Genomic DNA, 12,736 nt, shown 5'->3' on the forward strand with positions numbered 1-12,736 from the left:
AGCTGAACACATATAAAAGCATGCAATATGTAATACATTGAAAAGGTCAGTCCACTCCTTTGTTTCTATAACCTACTTACCTGACTAGTTTTGCCAGTCACAATTCTTTAAAAAATGCACAGAATGTTCATTACACCCATGTTTTCCTTTATGATCAATTGCACAACAAAATATTTGTCAGAGAAACTACTTGACACCATCATACCTTGTGTGCAACCTTGTGGCATCATTATTTTAGAAAATGTAGTAGATAAATGAACACAGACTTCTAGTTTTCTAGCCAATTGCTAATTCCCTTGGTTTCTAGTGGCTCTAATGAATTTCAAAAGCATTTTCATTTTCCCCTGCCTAGTTTAATGCAGACAGCTACTCAGCAAATCACAACATTTTTTGACATCACATTACAGTTACAAGATAGTCTTTAGGTTGTGAGATTGGAGCTAGGCTTGCCGTAACCTGGTTAGATTTATATAAAGAAAAGTTTAGTTAATGCAATGTTAATGAAAAACTTTGGTAAATACACACAGTTTAAATCAGTTGAACATCAACCTATAATTGAAGGGCTAATGGACTTTTCCCATACCAACTAGTTCTAAGTTCAAGAAGTCACACGGCTATAGGAGTTACTATAATCACAGATCCAAGTAATAATCAAACATATAGTAGGAAACTCAAACATATAGACAGCACGGGGATTGCAAGTAGCTAAGCCAGCTCTTAGGTCTTCAATAGATATCAATAAGCGTGAACAAGGAGTGACAAGGTCAATTTCAAGAAGGCTACATTACGCTGTCAGAATTTCCATAGTTTAAAAGAAAACCAGTGCTTGCCTGAAGGCCGGTCAATCTTCCTCTGTGACGGTAGCCAAAACAGATAGAAAAAATTCAAGCCAACAAATGATGCAAGCAGTGGTATGCTAGCAACTTTTGGATGCAAAGTGACTATTTTGGTTCAAGATAAGCTTCTCTCTTTGGATTCCATCAACCTAGTTCTTTATCCCTGTGTCTTAATGCAATATACATTTCAATATATTCTCTATGTGCCGCTATGTCACATTTTCATACTCCTTTATTGAGCCCTTAGACTGTTTGTTTTGGAGGGGGGAGGGGGGGGGGGGATTGGGGGTTAGGGGGGGCGTGGAGTGTACATTTTATTCCATCTTTGAAGGTAGCATTCTAATTAACATTAAATTTGCCAATTTGAATGCAATTATGTTGTTCACCTGGATACAGAGGTTTAATACTTTTACTCTTTTTTTTTTTTTTTTTCAAAGCAAAGTTTTGTTTTCTTAAAATAGGCGTAGGCAAACAAAATGTCAAACAGGTCATTTAAATTTCTGATAACACAGAGACAATTGTTACTTATATCGGTAGGTAAAGGTATTGTTGAAACATCTATATATCATTTACAAAATATCCAGGTTTCCATTTGCATGAAAGCTATTGAATAAACATAGACTTGCAACACCTGTAGTAAACTTATATGGTTCTCTATCCTTCAACTTCCCAACAAACAGGTTAAGCCACTCCTTTACACTAACATTTCACCTTCCAACATACTGTAAAATATCAGCCTGTTGAAGAGGAGCGTACATGCAGCAGTGTTCATGGTATGTTCTTCAATTCTGTACAAAAATCTTAAAATTTCTGTCTTCTCTCCAGAGTTAGAATGTGGTATTCTATAGAATGTGATTTGGTGTTTTTTTGTTTAAGAAATTATGTCATCTAAACCATAATTTAAATGTTATTCAATATATAGGAAAGCAAACAAACAAATAGTAATAATCAATACCACTATACTATGCATAGAATAAAAACTATTTCAAAGTAAAATTTTATTTTAGAGAACTGATATGCAAAATTTAACTTAAATAGCAACTTTCTGACTATATATAAAAAAGATAGATAAAAAGATAAAAGTAGATTACAAAGATTATCGTTCTGACTATAGCCGAGTTGTAGATTTAGTATTTTTGCCTGGCAGGCTATTTCTATTCATATTTCCATTCATTACAGTTCAGAGTTTAGTGGGAAAAAAAAACGCCAAACATTTTCAATAATGCGAAATGAAATATGCATGCAGACAAACAAAAAGTACTTTGTAACGTGTTTGAAAATCATGATAACATGGTTAACCCCTTTGGTTATGTTTGCAGCTAATTTGCACAGTTTATTTTATATGAATAATGTTTTACTCTGGGCTTTATCTACTAAACTGCACATTATAGAGAATTTAAATCTGGATGGCAACATTTAGCTTAAAATAGCAAAGAAACCTGTGACTATAGCTGATTTGGAGACTTTTTCCAGAATAATGTTTATAATGTACAGCGCTACGGAATCTGATGGCGCTATATAAATAATACAATATTAATAATAATAATAATAATGTAAATTGTGCCATTTCAATTTTAATTTGCTAAAATTCAGGGATTAGTCATTAACACCCCCCCCTCCCCCATGTGTATATTGCTATTGTTTTATAAAAATATTTGAGAAGTACGTTAGTAATATAATTTTCTTTGGATGCAACCTCTGTCTATGTCTGGGAATTTTAATAGCTAACCTTCTTCTTACATGTTGACACATTTCTAATGAATAAATATATTTACAGAGTGAACATCTTCTTAGAATTGTATTCTGTCTGTCTGTCTATCTATAAATAATAACACAAAGGTAAACTAGGGGACACTGAGACATTTGGGAACACTGGGAGACTTGGGGACACTGAGACTATGTATCAGTGTCCATATGTATCATTGTCTCAGTGTCCCATGTTGCCCCGTGTCTCCATGTCGCCCAGTGCCCCCTATTGAGACATGGGGACACTGAGACACTAGGGACACAGACACTAGGGACACTGGGAGACATGAAAACACTGAAACACTGGTTGGGAGACATGGGGACACAGAAACTTGGGGACATTATGGAATGTCGCCATGTGTGTCTGTTTCCCTGTGTCCCCATGTGTCTGTGTCCCCATGTCTCCCAGCGTCCCCTAGTGTCTCAGTGTTCCCAGGTCTCAGGGTCCCCTAGTGTTTCAGTGTTTCCATGTCTTAGTATCCCATTGTCTCAGTGTCCCCATGTGTGTCTGTGTCTCAGTGTCCCCAGAGGTCTCCATGTGTCCCCATGTCTCAGTGTCACCTAGTGTCTCAGTGTCCACATGTCTCCCTGCAGCCTTTACCCCATCCCACACTTCCCTGAGCTGTAGACTGTCTTTGCAGGCTGGGAGCTGCTGTCTGGACTCTCTGTGCTGTGTAGCTGCTCCCCGCAGATCAGTGAGTTGAGAGATGCAGGTATATGCTGTAACTTCCTATCCCTGCCCCTCTCAACACACAGTGACCCCAACGGGCCGGTGTTGGTATTGCAGAGTAATCTCTGTTTATACAGAGAAAAATACCAGCATTTGTATTGCCGGTAATACTGAAATATTGGCAGCGGCCAGACAGCCTCAAATAAATACTGGCAATGGGGCAATCCTAATAAGTGAAGACATTTTTATTTTATTTTTTATTAAATCAATGGGCCTATTCCCTGGGCCTGGAGCTGCAGCTCCATCAGCCCCTATGTTAATCCGGCCATGCCTCTGTCGACCTGATAGTATATGTCCTTTAAATGCCATAGGCGTGTGCAGCCTATTGCATTAGGGTGTGCACCCTCAAGCACAAGCACACGTGGCGTGTATATATATATATATATATTTATATATATGTATATGTATGTATATATATACACACATATATACACACACACACAAAGCTGTGTGTGTGCGGTGTGAGGGTGCTGTTAGTGTGATGTGTGTGTGCTGGTAGTGTACTATGTGGGTGAGGGTGTTTGTGTGTGCGTGCTTGTGAGGGTGCTGTGAATGTACTGTGTGTCAGGGTGCTGTTTGTGTGTGTGTGTGTGTGTGTGTGCACTTGTGAGGGTGCTGTAAATGTACTGTGTGTCAGGGTGCTGTTTGTGTGTAAGGGTACTGGTAGTGTTTTGTGTGTGTGTGTTTGTTAGGGTCCTGTTTGTGTTTGTGAGGGTGCTGTGTGTGTGGGTGCTGTATGTGTGTGTGGGTGCTGTATGTCTGTGGGTGTGCTGTGTATGTATGTGGGTGTGCTGTGTATGTCTGTGGGTGTGCTGTGTATGTCTTTGGGTGCTGTGTATGTCTGTGGGTGCTGTGTATGTCTGTGGGTGCTGTGTGTGGGTGCTGTGTATGTCTGTGGGTGCTGTGTATGTCTGTGGGTGCTGTGTATGTCTGTGGGTGCTGTGTGTGGGTGCTGTGTATGTCTGTGGGTGCTGTGTATGTCTGTGGGTGCTGTGCATGTCTGTGGGTGCTGTGTATGTCTGTGGGTGCTGTGTATGTGTGTGTGCTGTGTATGTGTGTGTGTGTGTGGGTGATTGTGGGGGGTGGAGGTGGGGGTACATTACTTAATATCCCCCCTCCCTTACTTTATGTGGGGAGGGGGGATTCTTGTTCCTTGTCCCTGGTGGTCCAGTGGAGGTGGGGGCAGATCAGTTATCCCCCCTCCCTTCTTACCTTATGCCTGGGAGGGGGGATCCTGCTGCTGCCATCCATCCCTGGTGGTCCAGAGGAGAGTGAACTCTAGCCCCGCAGGGCTAGAGTTCACTCACGCAAGATCTGAGCGGTGCCGCGGCAACGGTGAGCCGGTGAGGGGAGGCTGAGAGCAGAGCCGGCGCTCGGATAGCGCCGGCTCTGCATGAGCCGGCAGGGGAGATCCTGAGATCTCCCCTGCCGGTCTCAATGCATAGGCGTGCCGCGGGGATTAGGGTGTGCCCAGGCACACCCGGCACACCCCGTGCGCACGCCTATGTTAAATGCGAATTAAAGCTTTCTGAAATGTTAAGAAATAATATAATATTATAAATAAATGCAATGTCAAAGTATTTCTCTGCTTGTTAAGATTATTGGGTATCCATGTTACAGTAAAAAAGAATTTACAGAATTCAAACTCATCTTCTTTACTGCATCGTCCCAGTTTCGCTGACGGAGCCAATCCTCTTCTCCTGAGATCATCTCTCATCATTCATCATAGAGCTCTGATGATATTGTGTCATTCCAATGCTTCTCATAAAGAGAGACACATGTGGATATCAGTATTTCTCACAATTGGCATACATGGTGCACGAATGGCAATCGCTACAATCCGACAAAATATGCTTCTCATAGAGAAGCATTAAAGCTAAGGTTCCACTACAAGAAACACTCACACTGCACAACAGTTGAAAGTGATCTCTCTCGAATCTCCCTGATAGTGGAGATGTGTAAGAATTTATAAAACAGCTGTCTCTTTATGATCACGTTTCGAAAACAATTCAAAAGGGACAAGTTGTTAACCCCTAAATAGTGATGTCCCGAACAGTTCGCTGGCGAATAGTTCCTGGCGAACATAGCGTGTTCACGTTCACCACGGATGGCGAACATATGCGATGTTCGGTCCGCCCCCTATTTTATTTTTGGTCTTTCAGCCAAATTTACTAATTACTTAGTATTAGTAAATTGTGCCCCTACTCGCAATACCGCGAGTAGGGGCATGTCTATTAAACAGTGAGCAGCCTGTGGCTGCTCACTGTTAAAAAAAAAGGGTCCCCCCTCCCTGAGCGGGTGGGGGCCCTAAAGTAAAAAAAGGGGGGGGACCTATTGTCCTCCCCCCTGGCCCCCACCCTGAGCGGTGGGTGGGGGCCCTAAATACCAATGGGGGAACCTATTGTACTCCCCCCGGCTCCCACCCCTGAGTGGCGGGTGGGGGCTCTAAATACCAATAGGGGGGACCTATTGTCCTCCCCCGGCCCCCACCCCTGAACGGCGAGTGGGAGCCCTAAATACCAAAAGGAAGGGGGGCCTATTGTCCTCCCCCTGGCCCCCACCCCTGAGCGGCGGATGGGGGCCCCAAATACCAATGGGGAGACCTATAGGTCCCCCCGGCCATAAATACCAATAGGGGGGACCTATTGTCCTCCCCCCTGGCCCCCACCCTGAGCGGTGGGTGGGGGCCCTAAATACCAATGGGGGAACCTATTGTACTCCCCCCGGCTCCCACCCCTGAGCGGCGGGTGGGGGCTCTAAATACCAATAGGGGGGACCTATTGTCCTCCCCCGGCCCCCACCCCTGAACGGCGAGTGGGAGCCCTAAATACCAAAAGGAAGGGGGGCCTATTGTCCTCCCCCTGGCCCCCACCCCTGAGCGGCGGGTGGGGGCCCCAAATACCAATGGGGAGACCTATAGGTCCCCCCGGCCATAAATACCAATAGGGGGGACCTATTGTCCTCCCCCCGGACCTCACCCCTGAGCGGCGGGTGGGGGCACTAAATACCAATAGGGGGGGACCTATTGTCCTCCCCCCCGGCCCCCACCCCTGAGCGGCGGGTGGGGGCCCTAAATACCAATGGGGGGACACCTATTGTCCTCCCCCCGGCCCCCACCCCTGAGCGGTGGGTGGGGGCCCTAAATACCAATAGGGGTGGGACCTTTTGTCCTCCCCCCCGGCCCCCATCCCTGAGCGGTGGGTGGGGGCCCTAAATACCAATAGGGGGGGACCTATTGTCCTCCCAGCCGCCCCCACCCCTGAGCGGCGGGTGGAGGCCCTAAAAAAAATGCCCCCCCACGTGACTAGGGGTCTCCAAACCAACCAATCAGAGTGCTGTGACAGGTAAATGTAGAGACTTACCTATTGTGGCCAGAAAGAGTCCCTGTGAGTTTTCACCTGCTATTGAAGTCTATGGCAGTTCGCCAGGTTCGCCCGTTCGCGAACATTTGCGGAAGTTTGCGTTCGCTGTTCGCGAACGGAAAATTTCATGTTCGCGACATCACTACCCCTAAAGGAAATGGAAGGTCCCTTTAATACATGACTGTACAACAATATTACTTCCATTAAATGTTACAAAATAACATAGAACCCACTCCATGTCATATCAACAATTTATCTTGGTCTACTGAGAATAATATTTCATTAAGTAAAATATAAGGTATGTGTATATTCAAAGTTAATGAATGTTTTAACATCTATGGTGTACATTGTTTAGTTTTTTTTTTTGCTTCCTCATTCCAATCTAGACAATGTGTTTCTTGACAGCTAATTTCAGGTTTACCTGTAATTCAAAATGTGCTTATTTAGGAAATTAGATAAAAGGTTGCTGACACATATGACAGGTATTTTTGGGGCATGACCTTTACATGCCAATGGGTGTCAGGCAAATCCCAGTTTGCGAAGTTATAGACTGAGTTAGCTGTACTAGTAAATTAAGTAAACAGTAATTTCAACCCATAAAATGAACAATTGGGCGGCTGTGTTGTAATTAAAACTGAGCGATTTGCCAAGAAAATCAGATGAACACACCTGAAAGATAATACAATAAGTAATAGAATATTATTATTTCTATTATTATAATAAGGTCAAACCTACACAGCAACATCCTGTATTACTTTTAATATTACTCACATTAATGAGTGCACTGAAGATTACTGTGTATATGAAGCATATCAAGACAATTTACTCAAAATGACGCAGGAAAAATTGTATTATTGATAGCAGCTATGGAGGACTTAGTCTAAAGGAGTAGACTGGAACACAAGTATATGGTAAGCATAATGGAATTGTGTAACTTCTTAAACCTCCATTTTTGATGCAAGATATTGTTATGGTTTGTTGTTATGCTCCTATGTTTTAATGTGATGTGAAGTAATTGGAACCAAACCTAGCAGAGAGGTAGCTTGCATGCATCATACTCAGAGACTATAGGTCCCTACAATAAAAGATTATCTTCCAGCTCCAAAGATGTTAATGGGCAATGGGCAAGTGAGATCCATGAGGCTTTAATTAGCATAACATTGGCAGGAGAATGTATGTGCCCATAAAGGGTTAACCCATACAGACACTATGAAACAGGAACTGGAAATTGGGATTTCAAATTGTAATCTTTGCTGGCATCCAATGGGTTAAGTTGTGGTGGAATCTCGGTAAAAATAAATTTAGTAGGCCGAGATTACCACGTGGCATGTGTACGTGCATATGCTGACGTATCGATCAGTTGGTTGCACGAGGCAAGATACGATCAGTAGTGTACGGAGCATGTGCAAGAATACAGGATATAGTATTCCCCCTCCTCCATTGTGCTGGACAAGCCATGTGGTCAAACAGGAAGTTAATTCTTATTTGTGTTGATTGGTTAAGAGAATGTGCGGGTGGAGCTTAATATGGGAGGAGTTATATGCCTATATAAGGAACCTGCACTATTGTCCGGGGCTCAGAATTTGCTGTATTTTGGTGACGCTAGTCCCTCTGAGTCCCGATCGGTGATCCAATAAAGAATCTCTTCCTTCCTGAAGAAACCTGTGTCCATCTCTCTGTGCTTGGCTTCCGTCAGTTTCTCCGGTATCATTTGGTGCATTGGCCGGGAAGCTCATCGTTCAACGGTAGCTGAGAGGCAGAGGCGTGAGACGGTCTATCTTTGCCCACGTTCTCTATGGCTGCACCCCTGAACTTCTGCGTGGACCTCCCTTCGTCTCGGCGCCACTGGTCTGTTGTCCAGGAGATCATCGGCCTCTACGTGAGAAGTGCTGGGGTGTCCCCGTCGATGAGTGTGAACTCAGGTTCAGGAACGAGGAGGTAAGACAACTGCTGTTTTAGACGGCAGGACCCGCTAGGGGTATACCGATTGTGCGGTAGGCCCAAAGGGGTTTTTGAATCTGTATCTGCCCCCTCTGTCGGAGGGAAGGAGCGAAGGCGCACCGCTCGATCGAACGCTCTTTAGTCAGACCGTTTGATTTGGTTAGTCAGGCGGGGCGCTCTGGTGTAAAATAAGCCCTAGCCGGACACCGGTGTCTTGTCTAGACTAGCGTTCTAGGGTGTATATTTTGTTCGCTAGGTCGGAGGGACCGGGAGACTAAGCGGCGTCTGTGTAAATCCGGTTCGCTAGTTCTCATCCTATCTGGGCTAAGTGGGAAGGCGTGTAAATTTGGAACCCACTAGACTTTTGATAGTACGACTAAGAGGCGTCTGTGTAAATTCGGTCCTCTAGCTCGTTGTATAGTGCGACTAAGAGGCGTCTGTGTAAATTCGGTTCTCTAGCTCGCTATATATGTGGTGATTGGGCAGTGTGGCTAACCAAAACGTATGTAGATTGTTTTTAGGTAGTCCATTCAAGGTACTGGCCAATAGTTTAGTTGGGAATTGTAAATGTGTTAGCGATTGTTTAGTAAAGTGTATATTTTGTTAGATAGCGCGAGCTCAGCCGTCTAGCGAGAGTGTTAATAGTGTGTTGCTGTATTATAGTGCACGGTACCATAACCCTGTATATTTACTGACATTGTATAATAAGTACTAATCATTGTCGTCCATTGCATGTTTAACACCATAACCACTAATAATTGTATTGTGACCTTAACTTGTGCTTTGACCTATGCTAACCGTACTGTAACCGCTATTTGTAAAAGACGATGTTACTGGGGTGTGTTATAGACGGGTAATTCATATATAGAGAATTATAGCGTGGGTGACTGTATAGTTACGCCAAAGGGCATAATATTGATTATATAGTGACTGGTGTAACAGCTGTGTGTGTACGGGAATTCCCTGAGTGTTTATTGTTATTGTGTACGTTTCACTTGGTAACCGTACCACGTGGTGCTGTTGCCAGAGGAAACGGGTGTGACTGTTGAATAGTACGCGTGTATAGTATTCGTTGTCGACGACGTTCCATTGTTAAGTATGGGTGCGTCACAGTCAACGATTCCGGATCCCTTAGGTTGTATGGTGAAGAATTTTAAAAAGGGATTCAAAATTTGTGATTTTGGGGTAAAGATGTCTCCTGTACGTTTGGTCACTTTGTGTACTAGGGAGTGGCCTACTTTGGTTGCGGCATGGCCGCCACGTGGCAGTTTGGATCCAACTCTGGTACAGCGCTTACACGTGGCTGTATCAGGTAGGCCTGAACTTTACGGCCAGTTTCCTTATATTGACTGTTGGAGACAGGCCGTAAATGACTCGCCAAAATGGCTCCAGACATGCCACGAGGAGCAGTGTCGCCTCATGGTAGCTAGGACTTGTTCGTCCACTAGGACTGGTGTTAGGCCCATTTTGGACACGCCCCCTGAGTCCGAGATCCCTTTGCCGCCCCCTTACTTTCCGTTAAGAAGAAGTGACGCAAACGCAGGAAGTCCTGCACCCCTCCCCTCATTACCCTCATCCACTTCCGCTTCCTCCTCCAGTACAGGATCCACCCCCCCTCGTACTAAATCTCCCCTTCCGGAACCAGAACCCACCCCCATTAAAAACGAATATCCTGATTTGGCGCCACTTCAGACTTCCGGTCAAGCTTCATCTAGCTCGGCTCGAAGTGTTTTATTTACGACCTTTTCCCAAAACCAACCTCCCACATCCCCATACCCTATCTCTCCCCGACCGGAACCCATGACTGACGCCTCTCTACGTAGCCCCATCCAAACCCGACAGTTGACTGGTGCCCAACAATTAAAGCACTATCAGATGCCTCTTCGCCTAAATCCCGGGTCAGCTTATATCGATGCCGCAGGTCAAATGGCACACGCTGACCCAGTCTTCGTATATGTCCCATTTACCACTACCGACCTTTTAAACTGGAAGACCCATAATTCCTCGTATACTGAGAAACCACAAGCCATGACTGATCTGTTCACCTCAATAGTACAGACGCATAATCCGACATGGGCTGATTGCCAGCAGTTACTAATGACTTTATTTAACAATGAGGAAAGGACAAGAATAAATCAAGCAGCCATTAAAGCATTAGAAGATAGAGCCCGTGCTTTGAACCAAGCTAATCCAGCAGCATGGGCCGCAACACATTATCCCAACACTGATCCCGATTGGAACGTAAATGGTGCTGATATGGTTCAACTCAGAGCCTATAGAGACGCTATAATTGCTGGCATGAAAGCCGGAGGAAAGAAAGCCATTAACATGTCGAAGACAGTTGAGGTGATTCAGAAAAGCGATGAAGCGCCCAGTGTCTTTTATGACCGATTATTGGAGGCATACCGCTTGTATACCCCCTTTAATCCGGAAGACGCAGACAATTCCCGAATGGTTAACTCCGCCTTTGTCAGCCAAGCATACGGAGATATTAAGCGCAAGCTACAAAAGTTAGAAGGGTTTGCAGGTATGTCCATCACCCAACTAATGGAGGTAGCAAATAAGGTCTATATGAATAGGGATACAGAAAGTAAGAAAGAGGAAGAGCGCAAGATGCGTAAAAAGGCTGATATGCTAGCGGTAGCGATCGCAGGCGTAGATAGACGGGGCCCAGATAGAGGCGATAGTAGATGGAATGAGGAACCTCTAAGTAAAAATCAGTGCGCTTACTGTAGGGAAGAAGGGCATTGGAGAAATGAGTGCCCGCGAAGGGAACAGTCTGAGAGAGACAGACCTAGGACAGGTTATGGAAATTTTAGAGGCAGAGCGAGAGGTAGAGGAGGCCCCGGAGGGAGTAATGGTTATAGAGGGAGTAATGGGAACAGAGGAAGTGTTAGGGAAGACAGGTATATTCCAGCAGCGCAAAGGTCCCGCGATAGAGAAGGTAGGGACTTCGTAGGATTGGCTGACACGGTCATGGAGGACTATTGATACCGACCGGGCTCCATCCCCCTTGGTCGAGCGGAGCCTATGGTCGATGTATCAATAGGGGGGAAAAGGAGTGCGTTCATGATCGACACTGGTGCTGAACATTCAGTGGTGACTAATCTAGTTGCTCCTCCATCTGGAAGGACTATTACTGTGATAGGAGCAACTGGAAGAAGTGCTGAAAGACCGGTTCTTAAAAGTCGACTCTGTACATTGGGAGGCCACGTAGTAAAACACCAATTCCTTTATATGCCTGAATGTCCAGTCCAATTGCTGGGACGTGATATGCTATCAAAATTACAAGCGCAGATTACGTTCCTACCAAATGGAACAACATCCTTAAAGTTTAATGGACCTTCAGGTATTATGACTTTATCCATACCAAAGGAAGAAGAGTGGCGACTTTATACAGTGTTGACTAGCCAAAACCCTAGGAGTGATGAGACATTGTTTAACATACCAGGAGTTTGGGCAGAGAACAACCCACCAGGACTGGCCCGCAATATTCCACCTATAAAAATTGAACTGAAACTTGGGGTTTATCCAGTGAGCCTAAGACAATACCACATCCCACAGAAGGCTAAGAAGAACATCCAATCCTATCTGGATAAATTCATACGCGATAAAAGTAGCAGAAGTGACTCCGTGGATACATCACTCCAGGGTTAAACCAGCAGCAGTCGATTCTTGGCAAGTTACAGCAGATCCAGAGAATCCCTGCAAGATCCGGTTGAAACGCACTACTCAGTCGGAGTAACGAGGAATTATTGTGGATTACAAATTTTATTGTTACAGGTGTGAGTGAGAAGGCCATAATAAAGCCTGTCCGCTTACCATCACATAGTGTATAAGCCAGGAAAGTCTTGAAGGGACACCTGTGAAGACGAGCAGAACTCCATTCCCTGCAGCCCTCACATCCTGGAAGCTGAGGTTCCATCGCACGGACGAAGACTGAGGATGACGGCGAAAGATGTGCTTTTTATTGTGTTTATTTACATGTGTTTTTATATTCAGGAAGGTAGAGGTACCGACACTCCTAGCTGTGAGGTATGCATTAAGACTACGAGAACAGGTAACCATATTTCCCAAACCCTAATTTGGCATTCACAATACGAATGTAAAGGAGAGGTATC

General features: G+C 44.7%; 1 protein-coding gene across 1 annotated transcript in view; it reads left to right on the forward strand.

Annotated features, from left to right (window-relative positions):
- Positions 1–1,506: 1,506 nt before the first annotated feature.
- Positions 1,507–12,736, forward strand: part of LOC134603367 (Golgi membrane protein 1-like) — a 72,947-nt gene continuing 61,717 nt past the window's right edge. Inside the window, exon 1 of the mRNA XM_063449258.1 lies at positions 1,507–1,609. The gene's annotated coding sequence lies outside the window, so the exon portion shown is untranslated. The remainder of the gene's footprint in view (positions 1,610–12,736) is intronic.

Source organism: Pelobates fuscus, chromosome 3 (genome assembly GCF_036172605.1).
Source record: "Pelobates fuscus isolate aPelFus1 chromosome 3, aPelFus1.pri, whole genome shotgun sequence".
In the NCBI taxonomy this organism is placed as follows: Eukaryota; Metazoa; Chordata; class Amphibia; order Anura; family Pelobatidae; genus Pelobates; species Pelobates fuscus.